This window comes from Helianthus annuus, chromosome 2, assembly GCF_002127325.2.
Source record: "Helianthus annuus cultivar XRQ/B chromosome 2, HanXRQr2.0-SUNRISE, whole genome shotgun sequence".
Taxonomy (NCBI): domain Eukaryota; kingdom Viridiplantae; phylum Streptophyta; class Magnoliopsida; order Asterales; family Asteraceae; genus Helianthus; species Helianthus annuus.
In genome coordinates this window covers 94754573-94776189 of record NC_035434.2, presented here as the reverse complement: position 1 = coordinate 94776189, position 21617 = coordinate 94754573, and the positions used below count along the sequence as shown (strand labels likewise).

Here is a 21617-nt window from a genome sequence, read left to right as displayed (position 1 = left end):
AGATTCTGATGAGATCTAAAATCCTATTTGGCCTCTTAATTTCACTTAGCTTCAATATTATAGGACCGCAAGATTTAGTGGACTGTTATTGAAAATTTCGATAATGATCAACTAATATTCAATCACGTGATCTACAGATGTATGTTATTAGTGAGTCCTAGAACAACTGACTGAACAATTTCAGAATATGTTGACCTAATGACACGTATTGCCGACCGATCGGTTGGGATGCTAGCTGTTCGGCCAGCTGTCCGATCGGTTAGGTCAAACAAAGTCAAAGACTAATGAATTGTAAAGTGATGCTATGGATCAGACAGGTGTCCGATCGGTTGGGTTAACAAAGTCAAAGAACTTAATGAATTTCAAAGTGATGCAATGATACGGCTTGCTAACCGATCGGTTGGCAAGTCAACAATAGTCAACGAGTTAAATGAAATTCAATGAAAGAATGATGCTATGGTTCGGATTGCTAGCCGATCGGACTTCTGTCCGATCGGACGACATTCAAGTGAACATCAACAGTCAACATTTTGAACAACTTTTTCGAACCAAAAAATCTTTAATTTCTCCCAAACCGTTAAGAATTAGATTCTGAAAATTTGTAGGCTTATAGATCAGATGTTTTCGCACAACATATCCAAAAATTAACAATTTTCGACTGTAAAAACCTGTTCAATTTAACGAAAATCAGTTAAGAAAGTTAAGAGATGAAAAGATGAAGAAATTAAGCGAATCTGATGCGATTTTTGATCTAAATCTGATGAATTTCCGTGTGAATTCGTGTGATTGATCCGTGCAATCGAGCTCCTGCTCTGATACCACTTGTTAGGACCGGTTTTGACTCCGAAACAATTGCGAAACGAACGTGTGACGTGCGGAATCCGTACACGAAAGTGACCTAACACACGTGATGTAATATAAACGTGATTCTTTGATTGATTTGATAATGTACAGTACCTGAATCACTTGGAATGAGCTTTCTCTCTCTAGACTCTCTCTCTAGATCTCAAGCTCTCCAAAACATAAATGAGCCAGAAGTCTCTAAACTAACTATAACTCTCCTATTTATAGGCCAATGCTTATAAGAGCTTTCCTCTTATTTACAATATTGCCACCTTGCCTTTTCTATCTAATTATAACAATATAAGCCTAGAATACTTCTGTTTCTGCTACGAACGGAATTGACGGAGGCGATAGACATAAATGCACCAACACATATTATATGGTATTTTCGGTCCAACAATGTTAACTCGGTTCTTTTGGCATTTTGGACCAACCCGACCTGACCCGAACCCGAATGTGTAACGCCCGTCTGGTTTTATTAATATTTTAATAAAAGATACAAATTTTTATGCTAAAATGTGTCTTTATTTAACTTGTTATACCAACATTCCCAAATGATTACAACATTTCAAAAACAATTTATAAGTGTTTACATAATTCACTTATATCAACACAAATCAAGATTTGACGCGTAAGCTTCATTTAACATTTGTTCGGTTCTTGCTCGCCGCTTGATCTTCATCCGGATTAGGTCCATCTTCACCTACGGTCAAAACCATGTAAATAATTAGTTTTGACACTTTAATAATCGAGTATAAACAAGTTCCGTGCTTAACGTAACAAAACAAGAAATTATTTTTGTTTTGTTTTCAGCCCCTTCACCCGGCCGTGTCAAAAAGTCACCCGGCCGTGTCAGCTTAACATATATTTTTCACAGCCCAGCCACCCGGCCGTGTCAAAAAGTCACCCGCCCGTGTTAACTCTGCACGTTTATTTTTCATTAGTTCTTACCGAAACGGACATAACTCTCTCGTTTTTAATCCGTTTTACACAATTCTTTTTCCTACGCGTCCGTAATTTAATTCTCCATCACGTGGAGTTAAAATCCGACATCTGGATTAAAAAAAATTTAAGACTTTTAAATCTTTGGCTTATTACCCTTTTTACCAAATTTTGACCCGTTCGTGATTTTATCAAACAAACATGCCTATTTGATCTTTAAACCCATGAACTTCATAATTTCAATATCTCCTATTATATTAGGCTCAAAATCACGGGCTTGTATACCTTCTTTAACCCGTTTTGACTTAGAAGCTTATTTTGACCCGTTAAGGGTATTTAAGCACTTTTACCGCATAATTCATACCCATTCACTTCTAGCATTGTACTTCCATATTATTTATCAATTTATCTTCCACCACAACTATATGTGTGGAGGATTTAATGTGGAGATCTATTTATTCCGAGTTTTACCCCTCGGATTATCATTTTACGGCAAAGACTCATATAGAGTCATTTGACCCAAAGATTCACATATTTCACTTTTTATACTTAATACAAGTATCTATTTGGTTACAAAACTCATTTCTAAGCAACCTTTAGGGATCGTTTGCTTAATTTCACTTATAAGGGCATTTTGGTCACTTTTACCCCTCCTATTACGACGAAGGACCTTTAAAGCCATGTTCGACCAAAATCCCACTTTTAAAACTATAATCTTGTTTAGAAACCATTATATTTCTAAAATACCATAATCATGACCCAATTTATTCGGTTTACCTTAATGATAACCGAATATCTATATTTTATCCTTGTCTAACACTTATAGAACCTCAAGTTCTACATGACGAGTTGAATCATTATACAAACCTGGCTCGGATCAATATATTGACCCGTTTCGATACCTTGCCTTAGTAGCCGCTAAGTAATAGCGATGTCAACATTCAATCGATATTTATTCCTGTAATCATACAACTCGACAAACCATTAGTCGATATTGTCAAAGGGTGATATTTTCACCTTTTGACCCGTTTGGTCTAAATGACCGTTTACTTTTGCGAGATGGATTTATCATCATCTCGTCTACATGACTTGTACCGGTTTACACCATACGGTCAATTTTCCTTATAAATCTATTTCTTGATCATTTTGACCCCTTTATATCTTACGCCATAAAGTGTCCTTCAAAACTAACGATTATCGTCAACTAGTGACCACCTTACCGTTTAACCCTTCTTAATTGTATTGATTTACCTTACAAGGTAATCATTCAGAACTCGTTATTTATTAGTCATTGCATGACTAAATGATCTTATTAGCTCTTTTTAATCATTCAACATGGTTTATCATTAATGTCTTTTGTTCCGAACCGCACATGACGGGTCAAAACATCATAAGTCAAATATGACTTTTGAATATTCATAAACTATAAAACCAATAGTTGTTAATAAAAGGTGTAAGCTTTAACTTACCTAGTATCCGGATTATGCTCTTTTCCGCGTATACGATCTGTTTGACCCGTTTCTTTCCCCAAGCCTCCATCTAGCTTGTCAAGAGTCAAACTAGCATCATAATTCGTAAGATGGTTAGATCAGTCATCATTATTATGACTAGTTCATCTTACGGACTTTATGTCGAAACTTCTATTCGACTTCATCATAGGTTAGTTCGACTTTCTAAAGTCAACTACCTTTAATCATATAATATGCATGATTAAGGCAAATCAACATTATGATTAGAACCCGTTTTATCCCATATCTCATGTGATTAGTCAAGCTTGCCAATTACGCGTTTCACTTGAATTTCACCACTTTACTTCTCATTTAGGCATTTTAACAAACACCTAATTGGCATTCTTTTATAGAATTTAACAATCAAACTTATTGCTACCTATCTTGCCAATTTCAACATCTTTTACTAGAAGATCATCAAATTCATGGTTAAATGTCAAGATTAACTTCATAAAGTTTAAATAACACTAGTTTGACAATCATGGTTCTAGTGTTCATCATGTTTCTACAAAACCCATTTAAACACCCATAATGGATGATCATGAACTTTATAATTTCAACACTAATTCAACTAGTTATTGACTAGGGTTTACTCCTAGACATGATTTCATCCTAAATTCATCCAAACTTTAATCATGCAAGCCAAATTTTCGATTTCATATGTTCACCAAGAATTCAAGATGGAACTAAATAATGAAATTTGGCATACCTTATGATCCCTTCATCGAGGTGATCATGAATTCGTGCTTGGATTTCGATTTAGGTTGGATTTACCCCTTCAATTTGTTGATTTTATGCTTGTTAGGGTTTGAGCTTGAGAGCCCTTCTTGGCTCCTGTGTTTTGTACGACCAGAACACACACAAAGGTGTGTGTTTTGGTGTTTTTAGTTTTAATTACTCATTTTCTCATCTTAACCATTTTAGTCCCTCTACTTTACCCAGGTTTATAAAGGTTACTACATCAAGTTCCCTCTTTATTTTAAAACACTAGACTAACTAGGTTGATATTCCTAGTTATTTAGTGGGCTTCGGGAGTTATAACCTGTTTTATTTTAAGTCCCGTTAACTCGGACTTCTTATAAACTTACTCCCTTAAAAGCTTTTATTCACGTTGTATTTAATATTAGGATTATTCCTTTAAATCCTAATATTTTCGGGTTAAATTTTACCACTAACGGTATTTCACCCGTCTTTCAGTATTAACGAAGCTTGATTACTAATCCCATTTTCGGGGTGTTACAAGTCTACCCCCCTTAAAGAGGTTTCGTCCTCGAAACCTTTTCTTACATAATTCATTGAGTCTAAACTCGATGTATTCGATCCGAGAAATCTTTTAAACATTACTTATACTTTTAACCATTCGTTAGTATTACCAGAAAAGTATGGTAACATCTTTTTGGTTACTAATTGTCTACATATCTCATACGACATAGTGCAACTTGAAATAACGTAATCTCGTTATTTCCACTAGTTTAATTAACTTAGCGATATTCATCACTTTCATATACTATCGAATTCTTTATGAATCCGTTACTTTGACCCGTTTAAAGGTCTTTAGTGAAATCTTTCACTTTTAGCAACAAATTCTTTTGTTTTCAAATTTATTTATTCGGTTCAGTTATACCGAATCCACCGCTTTCAAGCAAACCAAATTTCTTGATTTGAATTGCTGACCTTAACCGGTCTCATTAACTAGAATTATTAGTCCAGTTACTTTTTACCGCTCGCCTGGTTATAATGTGATTCTACTTCACATTGCATTTCTTGACCGTGATCGTGTCACATCATGTTTAATTTATATCAACCTTTCATTTTCGAAAATATCACTTTTCGAATATATCTTCTTGCGCCTATCAGTGTCAAGACTTGTATCTTTCATGCTTACTATTATTTGATTTGATATATTCTTATTTGGTTATGTCCCATTACCGGGCTCATTACTCTTTTGCTTTTAACGTTACCATTATCCTGCTTGCGTTTACTCATGCCGTTCGGCGTGATATTATATTCGACCCGTTCAACTTTGAAATAGTTGAACATAACTTATTCAAAATTTCTATTTACATTATCTTGTCGTCTTTTAGTTACGACTCAAAACCAGAGTCTTTTAACCTTCCATCCGAGTTCCCGTTTCTCGGTCTACGCATGTGTTAAATTCTTACCCATCAACCGGGTGTTTTACCGAAGTCGATATTATTGCAACCCTCCCGGTATGCATTAAGACCTCGCTTCATTTTTATATTCCAACCTTGTCTTCAAATTTGACATTTTACAAGAACGACCCGTTTAGAGACATATTCGCATTTTCCGGGTTTGAGTGTAAGTGCACTCCCTCCCAATGCATATCTTGATCACTCTACATGCTTATATTCTTCGGGTTCGAGTGTAAGTACACCCCCCTCCCAATACATGTCTACATCACTTTACATGTTTGCATTTTCCGGGTTCGAGTGTAAGTACACCCCCTCCCAGTGCATATCTTAATCGTTTTACATGTTTACATTCTTTGGGTTCGAGTGTAAGTACACCCCCTCCCAATACATGTCTACATCATTTTACATGTTTGCGTTTTCCGGGTTCGAGTGTAAGTACACCCCCTCCCAATACATGTCTACATCATTTTACATGTTTGCGTTTTCCGGGTTCGAGTGTAAGTACACCCCCTCCCAGTGAATATCTAATCGTTTTACATGTTTACATTCTCCGGGTTTGAGTGTAAGTACACCCCCTCCCAATACATGTCTACATCATTTTACATGTTTCTTTGTCCCTTCTCTCGGGTTCATTATCCTAATATAATACGCTTCCGTCACTTGGTTGTGCGTTTACATTATGATCAAATATTTTGCTTATCTGATTCATTTGGGTACTTTTTAATTTGTCCCACTCGCCCCGTCCTTACTACATCGGGTGTAAGCGTGTCCATCATAAAAAGTTCATGGTACCACGTGCTCACCACTTATTTGGCCAGAGTAAGCGATCAACACCTGGTATACATGACCTTTTTATAATTTTCACATTACACCCCATGTAAGTAATGCCTCTATTTGTTTCTCTTGGAAACAATATCCCGGATAGGTTTTCTATTCGGGGTTTTCCAAGTTTTCAATCTACATATGCAACTTTCAATCTCTACGTATTTGTTGCATATTACTATATGTGCAATTAAATTTAAAATGTGCACCTGGTAACGCTTGCCCTGACAGGCTTTTCTTGCCATTAGCCTTGTTCGCGATCGCTGCGTGATTTAGGTCCTTGGTGAGTATGTTCTACTTGTCGTACTTTGGACCGTTCCTCCGCCAAGTCCGCAATTTGTTAGACTCCCGCTATATTTAGATGCGAGTGTCCTTCAACTAAAACATTTACAAGAGTTAATAATATCAACTTCAGTAATCGCCCGTATTATAATACAAGGCTTTTTTTCTACTATATGCGTCAACGCGCGTATTTTCATCAACTATATCAATCATTTTAATTAGGGTAATGTGTATTACAAGATAACCCTATGTGTTGTTTACAACACTTTAACACGCTAAACCATTAACATACTTGTACTTACCGGATTTGCGATCAAGCCTCGAACCGAACACTTTATTCTTTTTAACCTTGAGCTCTGATTACCAACTTGTAACGCCCGTCTGGTTTTATTAATATTTTAATAAAAGATACAAATTTTTATGCTAAAATGTGTCTTTATTTAACTTGTTACACCAACATTCCCAAATGATTACAACATTTCAAAAACAATTTATAAGTGTTTACATAATTCACTTATATCAACACAAATCAAGATTTGACGCGGAAGCTTCATTTAACATGTGTTCGGTTCTTGCTCGCCGCTTGATCTTCATCCGGATTAGGTCCATCTTCACCTACGGTCAAAACCATGTAAATAATTAGTTTTGACACTTTAATAATCGAGTATAAACAAGTTCCATGCTTAACGTAACAAAACAAGAAATTATTTTTGTTTTGTTTTCAGCCCCTTCACCCGGCCGTGTCAAAAAGTCACCCGGCCGTGTCAGCTTAACATATATTTTTCACAGCCCAGCCACCCGGCCGTGTCAAAAAGTCACCCGCCCGTGTCAACTCTGCACGTTTATTTTTCATTAGTTCTTACCGAAACGGACATAACTCTCTCGTTTTTAATCCGTTTTACACAATTCTTTTTCCTACGCATCCGTAATTTAATTCTCCATCACGTGGAGTTAAAATCCGACATCCGGATTAACAAAAATTTAAGACTTTTAAATCTTTGGCTTATTACCCTTTTTACCAAATTTTGACCCGTTCGTGATTTTATCAAACAAACATGCCTATTTGATCTTTAAACCCGTGAACTTCATAATTTCAATATCTCCTATTATATTAGGCTCAAAATCACGGGTTTGTATACCTTCTTTAACCCGTTTTGACTTAGAAGCTTATTTTGACCCGTTAAGGGTATTTAAGCACTTTTACCGCATAATTCATACCCATTCACTTCTAGCATTGTACTTCCATATTATTTATCAATTTATCTTCCACCACAACTATATGTGTGGAGGATTTAATGTGGAGATCTATTTATTCCGAGTTTTACCCCTCGGATTATCATTTTACGGCAAAGACTCATATAGAGTCATTTGACCCAAAGATTCACATATTTCACTTTTTATACTTAATACAAGTATCTATTTGGTTACAAAACTCATTTCTAAGCAACCTTTAGGGATCGTTTGCTTAATTTCACTTATAAGGGCATTTTGGTCACTTTTACCCCTCCTATTACGACGAAGGACCTTTAAAGCCATGTTCGACCAAAATCCCACTTTTAAAACTATAATCTTGTTTAGAAACCATTATATTTCTAAAATACCATAATCATGACCCAATTTATTCGGTTTACCTTAATGATAACCGAATATCTATATTTTATCCTTGTCTAACACTTATAGAACCTCAAGTTCTACATGACGAGTTAAATCATTATACAAACCTGGCTCGGATCAATATATTGACCCGTTTCGATACCTTGCCTTAGTAGCCGCTAAGTAATAGCGATGTCAACATTCAATCGATATTTATTCCTGTAATCATACAACTCGACAAACCATTAGTCGATATTGTCAAAGGGTGATATTTTCACCTTTTGACCCGTTTGGTCTAAATGACCGTTTACTTTTGCGAGATGGATTTATCATCATCTCGTCTACATGACTTGTACCGGTTTACACCGTACGGTCAATTTTCCTTATAAATCTATTTCTTGATCATTTTGACCCCTTTATATCTTACGCCATAAAGTGTCCTTCAAAACTAACGGTTATCGTCAACTAGTGACCACCTTACCGTTTAACCCTTATTAATTGTATTGATTTACCTTACAAGGTAAGCATTCAGAACTCGTTATTTATTAGTCATTGCATGACTAAATGATCTTATTAGCTCTTTTTAATCATTCAACATGGTTTATCATTAATGTCTTTTGTTCCGAACCGCACATGACGGGTCAAAACATCATAAGTCAAATATGACTTTTGATTATTCATAACCTATAAAACCAATAGTTGTTAATAAAAGGTGTAAGCTTTAACTTACCTAGTATCCGGATTATGCTCTTTTCCGTGTATACGATCCGTTTAACCCGCTTCTTTCCCCAAGCCTCCATCTAGCTTGTCAAGAGTCAAACTAGCATCATAATTCGTAAGATGGTTAGATCAGTCATCATTATTATGACTAGTTCATCTTACGGACTTTATGTCGAAACTTCTATTCGGCTTCATCATAGGTTAGTTCGACTTTCTATAGTCAACTACCTTTAATCATATAATATGCACGATTAAGGCAAATCAACATTATGATTAGAACCCGTTTTATCCCATATCTCATGTGATTAGTCAAGCTTGCCAATTACGCGTTTCACTTGAATTTCACCACTTTACTTCTCATTTAGGCATTTTAACAAACACCTAATGGGCATTCTTTTATAGAATTTAACAATCAAACTTATGGCTACCTATCTTGCCAATTTCAACATCTTTTACTAGAAGATCATCAAATTCATGGTTAAATGTCAAGATTAACTTCATAAAGTTTAAATAACACTAGCTTGACAATCATGGTTCTAGTGTTCATCATGTTTCTACAAAATCCATTTAAACACCCATAATGGATGATCATGAACTTTATAATTTCAACACTAATTCAACTAGTTATTGACTAGAGTTTACTCCTAGACATGATTTCATCCTAAATTCATCCAAACTTTAATCATGCAAGCCAAATTTTCGATTTCATATGTTCACCAAGAATTTAAGATGGAACTAAATAATGAAATTTGGCATACCTTATGATCCCTTCATCGAGGTGATCATGAATTCGTGCTTGGATTTCGATTTAGGTTGGATTTACCCCTTCAATTTGTTGATTTTATGCTTGTTAGGGTTTGAGCTTGAGAGCCCTTCTTGGCTCCTGTGTATTGTACGACCAGAACACACACAAAGGTGTGTGTTTTGGTGTTTTTAGTTTTAATTACTCATTTTCTCATCTTAACCATTTTAGTCCCTCTACTTTACCCAGGTTTATAAAGGTTACTACATCAAGTTCCCTCTTTATTTTAAAACACTAGACTAACTAGGTTGATATTCCTAGTTATTTAGTGGGTTCCGGGAGTTATAACCTGTTTTATTTTAAGTCCCGTTAACTCGGACTTCTTATAAACTTACTCCCTTAAAAGCTTTTATTCACGTTGTATTTAATATTAGGATTATTCCTTTAAATCCTAATATTTTCGGGTTAAATTTTACCACTAACGGTATTTCACCCGTCTTTTAGTATTAACGGAGCTTGATTACTAATCCCATTTTCGGGGTGTTACAGAATGAAGGAGAAATATAAGAACCGATATCGGTATCTACATGATACGATTCAGTTCGGTGTCGGGTTTTTTCAGGTCAGTCTTGGGTATTTTCGGTTCAGACCAGATTACGCTCACCCCTACTTTACGTACCCTAAAAATACCTTACGAATTCACAGTTTGCACACCATGATTCGGCCCCGAGCCCCCGATACGTACCCCAAGTCACTTGAGCATGGCCTCATGTTTATGATCTTTTCTCGCGGCTGCTACCATCACTTATAATGGTTGTTCAGAAACCGTTAGCAGCCCCAAAACACTCCCACACAGCTGCCAAAGATCCCTCCTTGCTGCTACGCCAGTACTCACAATTCAACCCGTAACCGATCTCAAGACTGTACCTTATTGCACCTCGATGCTGTACATTTGTTGTTATCTAGTCGTCAACCCTACTATCCAATGTTAGTTCACGACCATTTGCAGCCCCATAGCACCTCACTCGCAGCCACAAACAAAGAGGGACGCTGCTGCCCCCATTTACCAGCATTTGCCTCTGAAACCAGCTTAGGATAGGATCCATGACAATGTTGTCTCGTTCGCTGCACTTTTATGGCAGACATATGTCGGTGTCTGGCATTGTAAATTGACCACCTTTACCACCCGATTCAAGCACAACACCATTGTAACAACATACTACAACCATCGTCATGGTTTTCACCGCATCAACACCATTTGCCGATCGTACCTTTTTCCGATTAGAACTGTGACAAATTTTTTGGCTATATAATTCAAACCTTAAATCCACATAAAAGAAATGGTGCAAAACAAAAGTCACCTGGAGCGCGGAGATGAACTTTTTTTAACCTGATACCTAATGGCAATGACAACTTGCATATACGTATTATAATGCGAACATCATACTTGCCGCAACTGCCCTAGATCATGAAAATCAAGATCTCAACGTGTTCTATCAGATGGCTAAAACAATTATTCGGATCCAATCTCAACATATACCACACGCGTTTGCTCAAATAAAATTGAACATACACATAAACAATAACAAATCAACGAAACGATACCTGAAAGAGTATAATGAGGCAAGCAATCGGAGCGGTGCAGGTTTTACTAACGTTGGCGACACCACCGACGATGAGTTGAGAAACCGCTCCAATCTACGACCAGTGATGTTGTGACGGTCTATAGTGTTGATGCGCTCTGGATATGAGTTAAAAATAACAACTTAAAAAAATATATCCTAAAATGAAAAATTATATATGCTTAAGAACATAAAAGATTCCATAAACACAATTCTTATTTCAAATAAATTATTATGCAACAACCTTAAATATACCCTTACTTTTTGCTTATATATAAAACACAGTTTATCATCAACATATTATCAAGAATGATACAATCGTTACCTTCAGGTCCTTTGAAAATCAAACTTGTACCATGCTTATATTACTTGTAACCACTTCATCCTTGACCTGTAAGATACTGGTCATAAAAAGTTTGATTTTGTACACAGTAAAGTATATATAGCAGCTAACTTTTACAAAAAAATTTATATATACCAGCTGACATCTCCCAATCACATCCAATCCACAAATCAAACTAAAAACCCACATCAGTTTCACAGAAATATGAGAACCAGATCATCAAAAACCCTTAGACGTTCATTAAAACCCTCGACGCACATGAAAAACACAAATCGCGTACCTTGCCTTTAAGAACTTAGACGGTGAAGCTCAGTCTGTGACTCACAATCGACCACAACATGAGGGGTCAATACGATTATTTGAAAACCCTAACCTACTCAATGGGTGCAAACAAAAATACAAACCAAATAGATTAGGGTTTCAAAGAAGAAGAATGCCTCGTATGGATTGACTGATTGCAGAAATACGAACAAAAACCCTAACTAATTCGGTGGAAAGAACAAATCAAGGTTACGAACCTGTACAGTGAATCGCAAGCTTCGAATGCGTAATATCTGGTGGCCGACCATCTGTGGTCTGGTTGCAGTTGCCGGTACCCTACGGCCGCGTCGGCTCTCTCTCTCTCCCTCTATATGTTTCCTCTCTATATCTCTCTATGATATAATGAACGATGGTATGTGGAAAGCCAGATGTAACGTGTATAACAACCCTCGGTAAAACCGACACCTATCATAATAATTCCGACACCCTAATATATATATATATATATATATCAATGTGTATTTATATGTACCCCGTATGTGAAAACCGAGCCCAAACTAGATTATACTATGTAAAACAAATAAAAACAATAATCTTTAAGTTGAGGCGGGCCGTGTAGGGCCTCACCTCAAGTTAACGCGGGCCGCGAGAATGTTTAACCAGACTTTTCCTAAAACACAAGTTGATGCGGGCCGCGTACATGGTGGGTTATGTCCATGCGGGCCGCGAGTGTCCGGAATTGTGGCGTGACCCGGTGCGGCCACGTGTCCAACTCGTGTCAACCCTAGATGATGACCGGAACAAGCTATACGTTGACTTTGGGTCAACGCGGGCCGCGTAAGGCCTGGCCAAACTCCACGCGGGCCGCGTGGGGACGCGATTTCACAACTATAAATAGAGGGCAACGGCCTTCAGTCAGTTTCGCTCAAATTTCTTTCTTTCTCTCTAGCTTTTAAATAGTGGGCATTATACCCGAGTCCAATACCCCCTAAAATAGCGAGGTTCTGCTACGATGTAAGTATTATAACCCCTGGAGACGTATTAGATACGCTGCCCGATTGATCTAGGGTTCCGTAACGGCTGTCGTGGTTCTGCCCGACGTAGTCGTTGGAATGCCGTCTCGGGGAGGGTATTACTAATGTTAAAATGGGATATTATACTAACACACGTGCATTTGTGTAATTTATAGATTATCTCCAGGAAACCCTTACGAAAAATCTAAAACAGCAATGTGAGTAATCTTCTTTTTGAAAACTGTTTTTACAAAACCTTGAATATCTTTCCATGCGAATGACAGTTATTGAGTATTTGTAAGAATACAATTACAGTCGGTAAATTTGGGGTTTTGTATACAAAATTTGTTACCACCTGGTAAAGGAGTAACATGACCATAAGTCGGAACGACAGTACCGTGTGGTGGTAATTGATATAACTTGGAAACAAATGTAATTGCGGATGTGCCCTCAATACTGTTCACTGTGAATTTTTATTTAAACTTGATTAAACTGGGATTCACTCACCAGTATTTCCCACTGACAAAATGTTTTTAAAACGCGTTTCAGGTAACATATGTGAAAGCCAAATAGAAGCCAGCTGGACAGCACTGGAGGCTTGGAAAAGTGGCAATAAAGTTACCTAATAATAAAATGGATGTTTTTATTCAAATAAATAGGATGTATTCCTATGAAACGTGTGAATTGAAAACTTGGGTTTTACCCATATGTGTAATGTTATAAAACATGGTGGTTTACTCTGATTAAAATATTTCCTAACTACGGTCCTGATGAAAATTTCCGCTGCCAAATTGAATAAATAAGTGTGATACCACCGAAACTGGCTCACGGCCGCCCGTTCCCGGGAGATAGGGATCGGAGGCTGTGACAGAAGGTGGTATCAGAGCTATGCCACTGATTCAGCCACAGAAGTGTTCTGCTGACATCAAAATTCAAAGTGTTGGGAAATAAATTATGGAAATATGTGTATAATTGTATTTCTTGCTCTATGTTATCTGACTATTTGTTAGTTTACAGTATGAGTGACCAAGGACCTTCTGACGCCTATCGTCAACTGTCTGGTTCGCCTAGGAGCGAAGGCACCTCCTCTTCTCAGCCTGCCCTCTCAGGGTATTCTGCTGACACAGAAGAAGGGATCTTTGTGTTTAAGGCTCAGTCTGAAGAGCCATTTCCTCAGAAAAAGAGGGGATGGTTCAGTAGGGGAGCGCACGAGCGTAGGAAAAAGAATGAAAAAGTTGCAGGAACAGCGAGTGTTAGCCGCAGCAAAAAGAGAAACTGATGCTTATAATCAGGATATGCTCAATAGGGGTATCGCTAATATCCATATTTTAGCAACCACTGCTGCTGATCCAAACCTGGAACAAATGCTAGCACCCCAACCACAAAATCCTGATCAACCCATGGAAGTAGAAGACCAGATAGAAATGCCTGATTTCAACCCGGAGGAAATACCTAGGGTACCTGCACCTGATCCTCTAGACCCAAACAACTACGACCCCTGGTGGGACGATGTTAGGGACTACGTGCAACAAAACCCAATACAGGAAAATGTGCCAATGCCCAACTTAGGAGCTTACCCAGGGTTAGATCCTCAAGATCCCTACAACATTAGTGATGCATATGTTAGGGAAATTTTAGAGAATCCATACCCATACCAGGCCCCTATGCCTCCGTATCAGGAACCCATACCTCAGTTTCCAAACCCAATCCTAGAACCTACACCCCCAATGAGTGCAGAAAATGTCCAGGAACTTAGGACTTTTGGGGAGGAAATTTTAGAAAGCAGTGATAGTATGCGACAGGTGGGAGAGCGTCTCGTCTGGAAGTACGACGAGCGCAATATGGATTTCTGGATGAATCCATATCAGTGAACGTGATGACAATACGGTAGTAGTAATAATAATATAATAATATATATGTGTATGTGTTAGAAAAAAAAAAAACTACGGATGCATACTATTAGTATTGTAACTTTACATTTCAGTCGGTACTGTAATTTTTATTTCTGTACTGGTGTGTATTAATGCATACTATATAAATAGAGTAAAAGTCGCAATGCTCGACGTTTTTGGTTAAACGTGCGTGTTATGTGATTGGATATATTCAAATATTAATTGTGATATTAATATTTGGTAAATGTTTAAAATTCAGATGGCCGACGCAGGAAATCAAGAAAATCTGAATAACGATAACCAGAGTAACATTAACGCGGTTAATGAGAATTCGGACAATAATAACAACGGAAACCAAATGGATAATAGTGCCGTTCAGCATATAGTGGCACAAGGAATTATAGATGCGATGCCATTTATTATTCAAACAGTTCAGGAAGCGAATAATAAAAGTAAGCATAGCAGTAAGCGACCAACTGAACCCGAAAACAGCGTAAACAATGGACCCATACTTCAAGCGCCCGTTCCCAAAAGAAGAAGAACCATGCCACATGGTTGTTCTTATAAGGAATTCTGGTCTTGCAAACCAATAGAATTCTCGGGCAATGAAGGACCCATTGCAGCTTTACGCTGGATAGAGAAAACTGAGGCAGTTCTGAAAATAAGCAAGTGTGCTGAAGAAGATAAAATAATGTTTGCTTCAAATCTGTTTAAAAATGCAGCCTTAGAATGGTGGAACACTATCCTCCAATCCAGAGGAAGTAATAGGATTTATAATATGGAATGGGAAGAATTCAAGAACATGGTAGAAAGGAAATTCTGCCCTCCCAATGAAAAAGAACAGATAGCAAATAAGTTTCTGAATCTAAGAATGACCGGGGTAGATAGTAAGGGTTACACTACCACATTCTTTGAATATGCTAGGATAGTACCTACCCTTGCATCACCTGAACCAGTGTTAATCTCCCGTTATATCTGGGGATTAATTGGGGAGATTAGGCATGTAGTCAAGGCCGCTAGACCCCAAACCATAGAGGAAGCTGTAGAACTAGCCAATACCTTGACAGATGAGTTAATCCGTACTAGAGAAGAAGACCAGAGAAGAAACCTAACCCAAAGGCTTACTCAAGAATTCCGTTCTGGGAATTCCAATCGTAGGAATGTAGGTTCTACCTCTGCACCATACTGCAAAGCCTGCAAAAAGAAGCATTCTGGAAGATGCTCTACTTACTGCAATTTCTGCAAAGCACCAGGACATAAGGAGGAGACATGCAGAAGAAAACCAACTAATGGGATGTGCTTCAATTGTGGAGAAACAGGTCATATTAAGACAAACTGCCCAAAATTGACCCCAGCTGCAAATAACAATAACCCTAGAAATGCTAGAGCATTTGTTTTGACTGCAGACGAAGCCAAAATGATCCCAGACGTCATTGCTGGTACGTTTTTAGTTAATGATATTTTTGCTAAAGTATTATTTGACTCTGGTGCCAACCAAAGTTTTATTAATACTTCATTTTGCAAACTCCTAAATCAATCATTAACTAAACTACCACAAGAATGTCTAGTGGAAACCGCAAATGGAGAAACTGTTAAGATTTCTGAAATCTTGCAGGGAGCAAATATAGAAATTTTTAATCAAAAATTTATTGCAAACCTTTACCCAATGAATCTGGTAGGATTTGATGTGGTGTTAGGAATGGATTGGTTAATAGCCAATAAAGCCAGTATTTTATGTGAACAAAAGACAATTCAATTAAAATCACCAAGAGGTGAAAAGATCTCAATTAAAGGAGATAAACCTTTTAGATCCACTAAATTCATCTCTGTGATGAAAACTGCAAGTTGTATAAGAAAAGGATCTATAGTGTATTTGATTTCAATAATCACTAACACTAAAGGAAAAGAAGTAAAAGATATCCCAGTAGTATCCCAATTTTCAGATGTCTTTCCAGAAGAATTGCCAGGACTACCGCCAGACAGGGAAGTTGAATTCAGAATTCATCTGTTACCAGGAACAGCACCGATTGCCAAAGCACCTTATCGTTTGGCACCCGCAGAAATGCAGGAACTGAAGAAACAACTAGACGAGTTGTTGGAAAAAGGATTCATACAGCCAAGCTCATCGCCATGGGGAGCGCCGATTTTATTTGTTAAAAAGAAGGACGGATCAATGCGTATGTGCATTGACTACCGGGAATTGAACAAAGTCACGATTAAGAATCGGTACCCATTACCGAGGATCGATGATTTGTTTGATCAACTTCAAGGAGCTCGATTTTTCTCTAAAATCGATTTAAGATCAGGATATCATCAATTAAAGGTACAGGAAGAGGATATTCCTAAAACCGCATTCAGAACAAGGTATGGTCATTATGAATTTACTGTCATGCCATTTGGTCTAACCAATGTCCCAGCCGCATTTATGGACATGATGAACCGAATATGTAAGCCATATTTGGATAAATTCATAATTGTCTTCATAGATGATATTCTCATTTATTCTAAAAGCAAAGAAGAGCATGCAAAGCACTTGCATTTACTTTTAAGTTTATTGAGAAAAGAGAAGCTTTATGCTAAGTTTTCAAAGTGTGAGTTTTGGTTAAAACAAGTGCAATTTCTCGGACATTTGGTGAATCATGAAGGAATTCATGTAGATCCAACAAAGATCGAAGCAATTACCAAATGGAAAACCCCAGAGTCACCAACCGAGGTTAGAAGTTTCTTAGGATTGGCCGGTTATTATAGAAGATTTATTCGAGATTTTTCTAGAATAGCCATTCCTTTAACTAAGTTAACCTGTAAATCTGTTAGATTTGAATGGGGACCAAAACAAGAAGAAGCCTTTAGAATTCTTAAGCAAAGATTAACCCATACACCAATACTAGCATTACCAGAAGGAACTGAAGACTTTGTAATCTTTTGTGATGCTTCTAAGTTAGGTTATGGATGCGTATTAATGCAACGTCAAAAGGTTATAGCTTATGCATCCAGACAGCTTAAGAGTCATGAAGGAAATTATTCGACCCATGATTTGGAATTAGGAGCTATAATTTTTGCCCTTAAGATTTGGAGACATTATCTTTATGGTAGTAAGTTTACCATATTCACTGGTCATAAAAGTTTAAGATATGTTTTCGGGCAAAAAGAGCTGAATATGAGACAAAGACGCTGGATGGAATTACTTAGTGATTATGATTGTGATATCCAGTATCATGCAGGAAAAGCAAATGTGGTAGCTGATGCTTTAAGTCGAAAATATCACGAAAAGCCAAAAAGGGTACGTTCTCTTAAATTAAATCTACAAGTAGATTTAAACAATCAAATTAGAAAAGCACAAGAATCAGTAATCAAGGAAGATACTGAAAAATTAAAAGGAATGATTAAAGAATTAGAACAAGGAACAGATGGAATTTGGAGGTTCCATCAAAAGAGAATGTGGATACCTAAATTAGGAAATTTACGTCACCATATATTAGAGGAAGCTCATAAGTCTAAATATACGATGCATCCAGGAAATGATAAAATGTACCAGGATTTAAGGAAAAATTTCTGGTGGATAGGAATGAAAAAGGATGTAGCAGCTTATGTTTCTAAATGTTTAACTTTCTCACAAGTTAAAGCTGAACATCAGAAACCCTCAGGTTTGTTACAGCAATTAGAAATACCCGTTTGGAAATGGGAATTGATAACAATGGATTTTGTTACCAAATTGCCTAAAACAAGGAAAGGTAATGATACAATCTGGGTGATTGTAGATAGATTAACCAAGTCAGCTCATTTCTTACCAATGAAGGAAACCTTTAGTATGGAACAATTAGCCAAATTACATGTAAATGAAATTGTTTCATTACATGGCATTCCTTTATCAATTGTTTCTGATAGAGATAGCCGTTTTACTTCTCATTTTTGGTCAAGTTTCCAAAGAGCAATGGGAACCAGGCTAAATCTAAGCACCGCGTATCATCCTCAAACAGACGGACAAAGTGAAAGGACAATTCAGACAATGGAGGACATGCTTAGAGCTTGTGTAATTGATTTTGGAGGTAATTGGGACGAACACTTACCTTTAATAGAATTTTCTTATAATAACAGCTATCACACAAGTATCAATGCTGCACCATTCGAAGCACTTTATGGACGAAAGTGCAGAACCCCAGTCTGTTGGGCAGAAATTGGAGAAAAACAATTATCTGGACCTGAAGTAGTACAAGAAACAACTGATAAAATCATTCAAGTCAAGGAACGACTGAAAACAGCACGTGATCGCCAAAAGAGTTATGCTGATAACAGACGCAAACCATTAGAATTTCAAGTAGGAGATGAAGTATTATTGAAAGTCTCTCCCTGGAAAGGAGTGGTAAGATTCATCAAGAGAGGAAAGCTTAGTCCCAGGTATATTGGACCTTTCAAAATTCTTGAAAGAATAGGACCGGTAGCCTATCAGCTACAACTGCCAGAGGAAATGGCAGGAATACATGATGTATTTCATGTATCTAATCTCAAAAAAATGTTTAGCCGATGAATCACTCGTAGTACCTCTTAAGGATATAGAAATTAATGAACAACTCAAGTTTGTGGAGAAGCCTCTGCAAATTGAAGATAGGAAAATTAAGAATCTCAAACATAAAAGACTAGTTCTGGTCAAAGTGAAATGGAATTCCAAGAGAGGACCTGAGTACACGTGGGAGCTTGAATCCGAAATGCAAAAGAAATATCCACACTTGTTCCAGTAGATCTCGAGGACGAGCTCTAAAACAAGGTGGGGAGGATATAACAACCCTCGGTAAAACCGACACCTATCATAATAATTCCGACACCCTAATATATATATATATATATATCAATGTGTATTTATATGTACCCCGTATGTGAAAACCGAGCCCAAACTAGATTATACTATGTAAAACAAATAAAAACAATAATCTTTAAGTTGAGGCGGGCCGTGTAGGGCCTCACCTCAAGTTAACGCGGGCCGCGAGAATGTTTAACCAGACTTTTCCTAAAACACAAGTTGATGCGGGCCGCGTACATGGTGGGTTATGTCCATGCGGGCCGCGAGTGTCCGGAATTGTGGCGTGACCCGGTGCGGCCACGTGTCCAACTCGTGTCAACCCTAGATGATGACCGGAACAAGCTATACGTTGACTTTGGGTCAACGCGGGCCGCGTAAGGCCTGGCCAAACTCCACGCGGGCCGCGTGGGGACGCGATTTCACAACTATAAATAGAGGGCAACGGCCTTCAGTCAGTTTCGCTCAAATTTCTTTCTTTCTCTCTAGCTTTTAAATAGTGGGCATTATACCCGAGTCCAATACCCCCTAAAATAGCGAGGTTCTGCTACGATGTAAGTATTATAACCCCTGGAGACGTATTAGATACGCTGCCCGATTGATCTAGGGTTCCGTAACGGCTGTCGTGGTTCTGCCCGACGTAGTCGTTGGAATGCCGTCTCGGGGAGGGTATTACTAATGTTAAAATGGGTTATTATACTAACACACGTGCATTTGTGTAATTTATAGATTATCTCCAGGAAACCCTTACGAAAAATCTAAAACAGCAATGTGAGTAATCTTCTTTTTGAAAACTGTTTTTACAAAACCTTGAATATCTTTCCATGCGAATGACAGTTATTGAGTATTTGTAAGAATACAATTACAGTCGGTAAATTTGGGGTTTTGTATACAAAATTTGTTACCACCTGGTAAAGGAGTAACATGACCATAAGTCGGAACGACAGTACCGTGTGGTGGTAATTGATATAACTTGGAAACAAATGTAATTGCGGATGCGCCCTCAATACTGTTCACTGTGAATTGTTATTTAAACTTGATTAAACTGGGATTCACTCACCAGTATTTCCCACTGACAAAATGTTTTTAAAACGCGTTTCAGGTAACAATATGTGGAAGCCAAATAGAAGCCAGCTGGACAGCACTGGAGGCTTGGAAAAGTGGCAATAAAGTTACCTAATAATAAAATGGATGTTTTTATTCAAATAAATAGGATGTATTCCTATGAAACGTGTGAATTGAAAACTTGGGTTTTACCCATATGTGTAATGTTATAAAACATGGTGGTTTACTCTGATTAAAATATTTCCTAACTACGGTCCTGATGAAAATTTCCGCTGCCAAATTGAATAAATAAGTGTGATACCACCGAAACTGGCTCACGGCCGCCCGTTCCCGGGAGATAGGGATCGGAGGCTGTGACAACGTGGCTTCAAAAAGCATGAAGAAAATGGCTTAAGCAGATGGTACAACACAACATAGCAGATAAAACACTTGAAACACAACTTACAACCTATTCAAACACAAACATGTTGCAGATTAGACTATTATATAATAAAATAAAATGGTTTTGAATTGTATTAGTTATTCGTATGATCATCAGGTTTTATTACATGTTTTCCAAACTTGTAACCCACTCTTCTATTTCTACTACATTTTTATTTTATGATCCTTGTCACATATTTAAAAAAAAATACCGAGTATTAAACATTTCTGTTACAATTTTATGAATTTTATAATTGAGTTAAATGCCATTTTAGTCCCTGTGGTTTGAGCCATTTTGCCAGTTTAGTTCAAAGGTTTCATTTTTCATCTGTGGGTTCAAAAAGGTTTCATCGTTGCCATTTTAGTCTACTGGGTTAACTTCATCCATTTTTTATGTTGACGAGATGGGCAACTCGGTTATTTTATATGGTCGAATTGCCCTTCTAGTTAACAGAATTACATATAAAATGACCGAATTGCCCTTTTCGTTAACATAAATAATGGATGAAGTTAACCCATTAGACTAAAATGGCAACGGTGAAACCTTTTTGGATCCACAGGTGAAAAATGAAACCTTTGAACTAAACTGGCAAAATAACCAAAA

General features: G+C 37.4%; 1 long non-coding RNA gene across 3 annotated transcripts; it reads right to left on the bottom strand.

The window, feature by feature from the left end:
• Positions 1–1379: 1379 nt before the first annotated feature.
• Positions 1380–9774, bottom strand: LOC110915663. 3 transcript variants are annotated; one of them, XR_004885996.1, is made up of 6 exons: positions 9622–9774; positions 8874–8963; positions 8272–8362; positions 6478–7165; positions 3255–3344; positions 1380–2743 (listed from the first exon to the last, which is right to left on the bottom strand). It is a non-coding gene; the product is annotated as an uncharacterized LOC110915663 (long non-coding RNA). The 3 variants fall into 3 exon arrangements; XR_004885995.1 differs by having other exon boundaries at positions 8307–8362; XR_004885997.1 differs by lacking the exon at positions 8272–8362.
• Positions 9775–21617: the final 11843 nt, after the last annotated feature.